A 7,786-nucleotide genomic window follows, 5' to 3' on the forward strand; every position below is an offset into this window, starting at 1 on the left:
ACATAAAGGGTGAGCTACCTAGTGGCTAGGACAGGCAAGCCCCATACTATTGTGGAGGACTTAATTCTTCCTGCTGCCGCGGATATGACTGGGACAACGCTGGGGGAAAGGGCTAAAAAACTATACAGTCAATGTCTTCATCAAACAACACTGTTTCACGACGCATCAGTGACATGGCAGGAGATGTTTTGAAACAATTACTGCTTCGTATACAAGTCAGTGAATTATATGCGTTACAGCTGGATGAGTCAACAGACGTGGCGGGTCTGGCACAGCACCTAGTATATGTCCGTTACGTTTATGGGGGTCAATTAAGGAAGTCATCCTCTTCTGCAAACCACTGGAAACATCTTGAGAGGATATTTTCAAAGTACTGGACAGCTTTGTGACATCAAATGGACATTTGTGGTCAAGATGTGTTGGTCAAGATGTGTTGTTATCTGTACTGATAGCGCAAAAGCCATGACAGGGAGACATAGTGGAGTGGTAACGCGAGTGCAAGCAGTTGCTCCCGACACCACTTGGGTACACTGCAGCATACACGAGAGGCTCTTGCTGCCAAGGGAATGCCTGACAGCTTGAGTGACGTTTTGGACACTACAGTGAAAATGGTTAACTTTGTTCAAGCAAGGCCCCTGAAGTCTTGTGTATTTTCTGCATTATGCAATGATATGTGCAGCGACCATGTAAGGCTTTTATAAAATACAGAAGTGCGCTGGTTAAGGGGCAAAGTATTATTTTTTTTATGCTTAACAAGGACAACACACATGTATTTCCATCATTGTAAGATTTCTTTGTGTGCAAATGAACTCAAACTGACGGATAATGTCAAATATGATATAGCGAAGCACCTGAGTGAGCTGGGTGCACAGCTACACAGGTACTTTCCCGAAACGGACAACACAAACAAACTGGATTTGTTATCCCTTTCATGCCCTGCCTCCAGTTCACTTACCAATATCTAATCAAGACAGCCTCATCGAAATTGCAACAAGCGGTTCTGTGAAAATGTAATTTAATCAGAAGTCCCTGCCAGATTTCTGGATAGGGCTGCGCTCAGAGTTTCTTGCCTTGGCAAGTCGCGCTGTTAAGACACTGATGCCCAACCACGTACTTATGTGAGAGTGGATTCTCGGCCCTCACTAGCATGAAACTAAATACAGCCACAGACTGTGTGTGGAAAATGATTTAAGACTGACTCTCTCAATACTACAACCCAACATTGCAGAGTTATGTGCATCCTTTCAAGCACAACCTTCAATATTAACCTGTGGTGAGTTATTCACCCTGTTTGATAAACAAATATGTTTTTTTAATGTAAGATGGCTAAATAAAGAGAAAAACTATTGATTATTATTATCTGTGCCCTGGCCATATAAGAGCTCGTTGTCACTTCCCATGAGCTGGGTTGTCACAAAAATTCACACTCATTTGAGAGTGCGCTGACCCTGGTGCTAGAGTGGGTACGCAGCGGGAGGTTGAATGTTTGAAAGGGTATGGGACAATAAAAAGTTTGGGAAACACCGCTCTATTTCAACTCTCTTCAATGAGAATAAGCTGATAATAAGGGGACTCTGTATTGAAATGAACAAATTGGGCGGCAGGATAGCCTAGTGGTTAGAGCATTGGACTAGTAACCGGAAGGTTGCAAGTTCAAATCCCCGAGCTGACAAGGTACAAATCTGTCGTTCTGCCCCTGGACAGGCAGTTAACCCACTGTTCCTAGGCCGTCATTGAAAATAAGAATTTGCTCTTAACTGACTTGCCTAGTTAAATAAAGGTAAAATAAATGAAAAAAAATAGTGGGAATCAATGCAATTGCGAGTGGGATTTGTTATTCCAGTGAAGTGCGAGTCTGTCAGTTACATAATGTAAGAGCCATGGGTTCCATCTGCAAAACAAAGATTCCTAGCAAGACTGTTTTGTTGTAGGGGAATAGTGTCACGTTCTGACCACAGTTCTGTTATTTTATTCTTTGTTTTAGTATGGTCAGGGCGTGAGTTGGGGTGGGCAGTCTATGTTTGTCTTTTTATGTTGTTTTTTTGTGTTCAGCCTAGTATGGTTCTCAATCAGAGGCAGGTGTCATTAGTTGTCTCTGATTGAGAATCATACTTAGGTAGCCTGGGTTTCACTATTGGTTTGTGGGTGTTTGTTTCCGTGTGAGTGTTTGTCTCCACACGGTACTGTTTCGGTTTTTGTTTTCATCACATCGTTTATTGTTTTTGTATTTCAGTGTTCAGTTCGTTTTTAATAAATCATCATGAACACTTACCACGCTGCATCTTGGTCCGATCTTCAGACGAAGAGGAAATCTGCTGTTATAAATAGCCTGTGAGCGTAAGGAAGAATCACTACCACAGTCAAATCAAATCACATGTTATTAGTCACACAAGCCGAATACAACAGTTGAAATGCTTACTTACGAGCCTCTAACCAACAATGCAGTTTAAAAAAAAGACGGATAAGAGTAAGAAATAAAAGTAACAAGTAATTAAAGAGCAGCAGTAAAATAAAAATAGCAAGAATATATACAGGGGTGTACCTCTACAGTGTCAATGTGTGGGGGCACCGGTTAGTTGAGGTAATATGTACGTACATATAGGTGGAGTTATTAAAGTGACTATGCATAGATGATAACGATAGAGAGTAGCAGTGGTGTAAAAGAGGGGTGGGGGAGGCAATGCAAATAGTCAGGGTAGGTGTTCCGGAGTCTTATGGCTTGGGGTAAAAGCTGTTTAGAAGCCTCTTGGACCTAGACTTGGCGCTCTGGTACCGCTTGCCATGCGGTAGCAGAGAGAACAGTCCATGCTTGGGTGCTTGATGTCTTTGACAATTTTTAGGGCCTTCCTCTGACACCGCCTGGTATAGAGGTCCTGGATGGCAGGAAGCTTGGCCCCAGTGATGTACTGGGCCGTACGCACTACCCTCTGTAGTGCCTTGCGGTTGGAGGCTGAGCAGTTGCCATACCAGGCAGTGATGCAACCAGTCAGGATGCTCAAGATGGTGCAGCTGTAGAACCTTTTGAGGATCTGAGGACCCATGCCAAATATTTTCAGTCTCCTGAGGGGGAATAGGTTTTGTCGTGCCCTCTTCACAACTGTCTTGGTGTGCTTGAACCATGTTAGTTTTTTGGTGATGTGGACACCAAGGAACTTGAAGCTCTCAACCTGCTCCACTGCAGCCCCGTTGATGAGAATGGGGGCATGCTCGGTCCTCTTTTTCCTGTAGTCCACAATCATCTCCTTTGTCTTAATTACATTGAGGGAGAGGTTGTTGTCCTGGCACCACACGGCCAGGTCTCTGACCTCCTCACTATAGGCTGTCTCGTCCCTGTCGGTGATCATGCCTACTACCACTGTTGTGTCATCGACAAACTTAATGATGGCGTTGGAGTCGTGCCTGGCCGGGCAGTCATGAGTGAACAGGGAGTACAGGAGGGGACTGAGCATGCACCCCTAAGGGGCCCTGATGTTGAGGATCAGCGTGGCAGATGTGTTGTTACCTACCCTTGCCATCTGGGGGTGTTCCATCAGGAAGTCCAGGATCTAGTTGCAGAGGGAGGTGTTTAGTTACTGGGTCCTTAGCTTAGTGATGAGCTCTGAGGGCACCATGGTTTTGAACGCTGAGCTTTTGTCAATGATTAGCATTCTCACATACAGTGGGGCAAAAAAGTATTTAGTCAGCCACCAATTGTGCAAGTTCTCACACTTAAAATGATGAGAGAGGCCTGTAATTTTCATCATAGGTACACTTCAACTATGACAGACAAAATGAGGAAAAAAACCCCAGAAAATTTTAGGATTTTTAATTAATTTATTTGCAAATGATGGTGGAAAGTAAGTATTTGGTCAATAACAAACAAGCAATATTTCTGTCTCTCACAGACCTGTAACTTCTTCTTTAAGAGGCTCCTCTGTCCTCCACTGTTTGAAATTGTTATCAGTATAAAAGACACCTGTCCACAACCTCAAACAGTCACACTCCAAACTCCACTATGGCCAAGACCAAAGAGCTGTCAAAGGTCACCAGAAACAAAATTGTAGACCTGCACCAGGCTAGGAAGACTGAATCTGCAATAGGTAAGCAGCTTGGTTTGAAGAAATCAACTGTGGGAGCAAATATTAGGAAACGGAAGACATATAAGACCATTGATAATCTACCTCGATCTGGGGGTCAAAATGATCACAAGAACGGTGAGCAAAAATCCCAGAACCACACGGAGGGACCTAGTGAATGACCTGCAGAGAGCTGGGACCAAAGTAACAAAGCCTACCATCAGTAACACACTACGCCGCCAGCCACTCAAATCCTGCAGTGCCAGACATGTCCCCCTGCTTAAGCCAGCACATGTCCAGGCCCATCTGAAGTTTGCTAGAGAGCATTTGGATGATCCAGAAGAAGATTGGGAGAATGTCATATGGTCAGATGAAACCAAAATATAACTTTTTGGTAAAAACTAAACTCGTAGTGTTTGGAGGACAAAGAATGCTGAGTTGCATCCAAAGAACACCATACGTACTGTGAAGCATGGGGGTGGAAACATCATGCTTTGGGGCTGTTTTTCTGCAAAGGGACCAGGACGACTGATCCGTGTAAAGGAAAGAATGAATGGGGCCATGTATCGTGAGATTTTGAGTAAAAATCTCCTTCCATCAGCAAGGGCATTGAAGATGAAACATGGCTGGGTCTTTCAGAATGACAATGATCCCAAACACACCGCCCGGGCAATGAAGGAGTGGCTTCGTAAGAAGCATTTCAAGGTCCTGGAGTGGCCTAGCCAGTCTCCAGATCTCAACCCCATAGAAAATCTTTGGAGGGAGTTGAAAGTCCGTGTTGCCCAGCAACAGCCCCAAAACATCACTGCTCTAGAGGAGATCTTCATGGAGGAATGGGCCAAAATACCAGCAACAGTGTGTGAAAACCTTGTGAAGACTTACGGAAAACATTTGACCTCTGTCATTGCCAACAAAGGGTATATAACAAAGTATTGAGATAAAGGTTTGTTATTGACCAAATACTTATTTTCCACCATAATTTGCAAATAAATTCATTAAAAATCCTATGACAGGAATGTCAGTGTTCTGCCATGGCCAGCGAAGAGCCCGGATCTCACTCCCATTGAGCACGTCTGGGACCTGTTGGATACGGACGGTGAGGGCTAGGGCTAGGGCCATTCCCCCAAGAAATGTCCGGGAACGTGCAGGTGCCTTGGTGGAGGAGTGGGGTAACATCTCACAGCAAGACCTGGCAAATCTGGTGCAGTCCATGAGGAGGAGATGCACTGCAGTACTTAATATAACTGGTGGCCACATCAGATACTGACTGTTACTTTTGATTTTGACCGCGCTTTGTTCAGAGCCACATTGTTCCATTTGTTCAGTTGTTGAATCTTGTTATGTTCATACAAATATTTATGCATGTTAAGTTTGCTGAAAACAAACGCAGTTGACAGTGAGAGGATGTTTCTTTTCTTTTTGCTGAGTTTATATATATTTTTTGTATTTGAACCTTTATTTCACTAGGTAAGTCAGTTACGAACAAATTCTTATTTACAATGACTACCTATATACTGTACATGTTAAGACACAAGCCTTCAGAGAAAATGAGAAGTAGTTAATGTGAGACGAGAGACATCGATTGCATTTAATTGAAGTGAAGGGATTGCATAAGTTCAGGCTGCAACTAACGGAACGAACCACTAAATATTTACCGAGCTGCTTTAAGCTAGTTTCCTAAACCATACATTATTCATGCTGATGCAAAAGCAAACATTGATTCAATATGGAAAGGGGGAAAGCAAAGGACTACACTAATAAGAGAGAGAGAGAGGGAGATCTTTTCTGTTTTTGGCGTATTTGTTGTTACACCCGGTGACTTGAGAATGCTTTTTTACCCAAAATGACTTGGTGATTATTCAAACACCTTTAGCGCTCATGCCTGGAGAGGTGATACGTTTAGCTAGTGCCAAGAGTCTTGATGTAGGAAGAGAGAGTTTAATGTTTGTCTTTGGGTTGAGTCTTCAACTGACGCTTTGTGGGAGAAGATCGAGGGCCAAAACATCAACTGAAAAAATATACATTTGAGATATTCTTGGCTCTGCCTTCGATTTTCCTTCCTTATCTTGTCTCTGGAGATTTTTCAGGGTTTGTCTCTATACATATTTCTCCTACACAAAACAGTTGGGAGACTAAGAATAAGAGAATGATAGAGAGGAAGCAGAGTCAGTAACCTAGAAAATAATATAGAGTGAAATAGATGGAAACCTTGTTCTTTAGAAAACGTCTGTCTGGCATTCAGTGAGAGAGAGGGAGAGGCAGAGAGAGAGAGAGACAGGGCAGTCTAAAATATGGCAGTCTGTTTTGTTCTATTGTTCAGTGAGAGACGGAACACTCTCCAACAGTAATGTGTATCCATTATTTTCCATAAAAAAAGTTTGTTTAATATATTGGATTTTATGTAAAGTAGCAGATAGTTCAAATACTGTTTATGTGTGTGTTTACACACCATTATCTGGTTTACCATGATCTGTTGACTCTATATGGGGTCTCATGGAAACAATTAACACCATTTCCATCCACACTAACACTGCTCTCTGCCAGGTTTTTCCACTGTAGCTCTAAAGGTTTAGTAAGGTCACTCCTCCCCCTTTCCATTAATGCCAATTTGAGCCTTCTGTTGTTCTAGTTATGGATACACTTAAGACTTAATCATCCAATCAGGTTTGGAAATGAACACCTGCCAAATGCGGGTATTTTCTGCTTTGGCAAATTGATTTGCCAAACCTTCCAGCCACGATGACAGGTAGCCAACATTAGCCAAAAAGAGCGTTCCGTAAATACCTCCCAAATCATTACCAAACTTCCGAAATACTCACACACTTCAACTCCCATGAATCTGTCTAGTTTTCAGATTATCTCTCTGATTGGACATTCAACAACGCATGTAATGAGTGTATCGCCTGGTTGGTCCCTGGTTGGTCTAACCGAATGGGCCTCCTACTCTGAAACTAGTTAGTTGAGGCAGAGGGGCATGGCGAGAGGGTTGACTCAAAATCTGTCAGCACGAACCAAGCATGGCTGAGGCACATGTGTGTTGGCTGAGGTGAATGTGTTTAGCTTGCTTGCTTGCTAGCTTGTTAGCCCTTGTAACGTTAGCAGAAATGTGGCAGCACATTGCTGCTGTTTAAAGGCCAGCCGCAGTATCAACATCAACCAAAGACAAAGAAAATTAAATAGAAGCAAAGTGTATGATGCCAAAGAAGAGCAATTGTACTGTTCACGCTGCCGTCTATACTCATCTGTCAAATGTCAGACAAATTCATTTATGATGGGTACCAAAAACCTGAAGCTTGAAGCCATTCAGACCACTAGTCATCAAAGTGCCACCTACGATGTCATGCAACATAATGGGCCATGACAAGTCACCCAGAGGAGAACGTAGCAATGAAAGCCATCTCATCCATGCAATTGTCCCAGTTTGAAAGGATGAAAATCCTGTTCAGAAATGTCCTTGCGATCGGGAAAAAGGGAAGACCATTCCCGACTCTGTTTGGATGTGCGAGGAAGAAATGGCATGTTGTGTAACTCTTTCAAGGCCAACAAAACATGTCTAAATTGTATTAACTTCTAGCTAGATTTGACTGTACTTTACAGTGAGTTCTATATAGCTAGGCTACCTAGTTATAGTGTAGCTCAGTAATGTTATAGCTAGCTAGCTAAACAGATTAATAAAATATGAAAGCTAGCTAGGGTCTGTCGGTAGGAAACACTTACAGAAAGCACAAAGA

This window comes from Oncorhynchus masou, chromosome 21 (genome assembly GCF_036934945.1).
Source record: "Oncorhynchus masou masou isolate Uvic2021 chromosome 21, UVic_Omas_1.1, whole genome shotgun sequence".
In the NCBI taxonomy this organism is placed as follows: domain Eukaryota; kingdom Metazoa; phylum Chordata; class Actinopteri; order Salmoniformes; family Salmonidae; genus Oncorhynchus; species Oncorhynchus masou.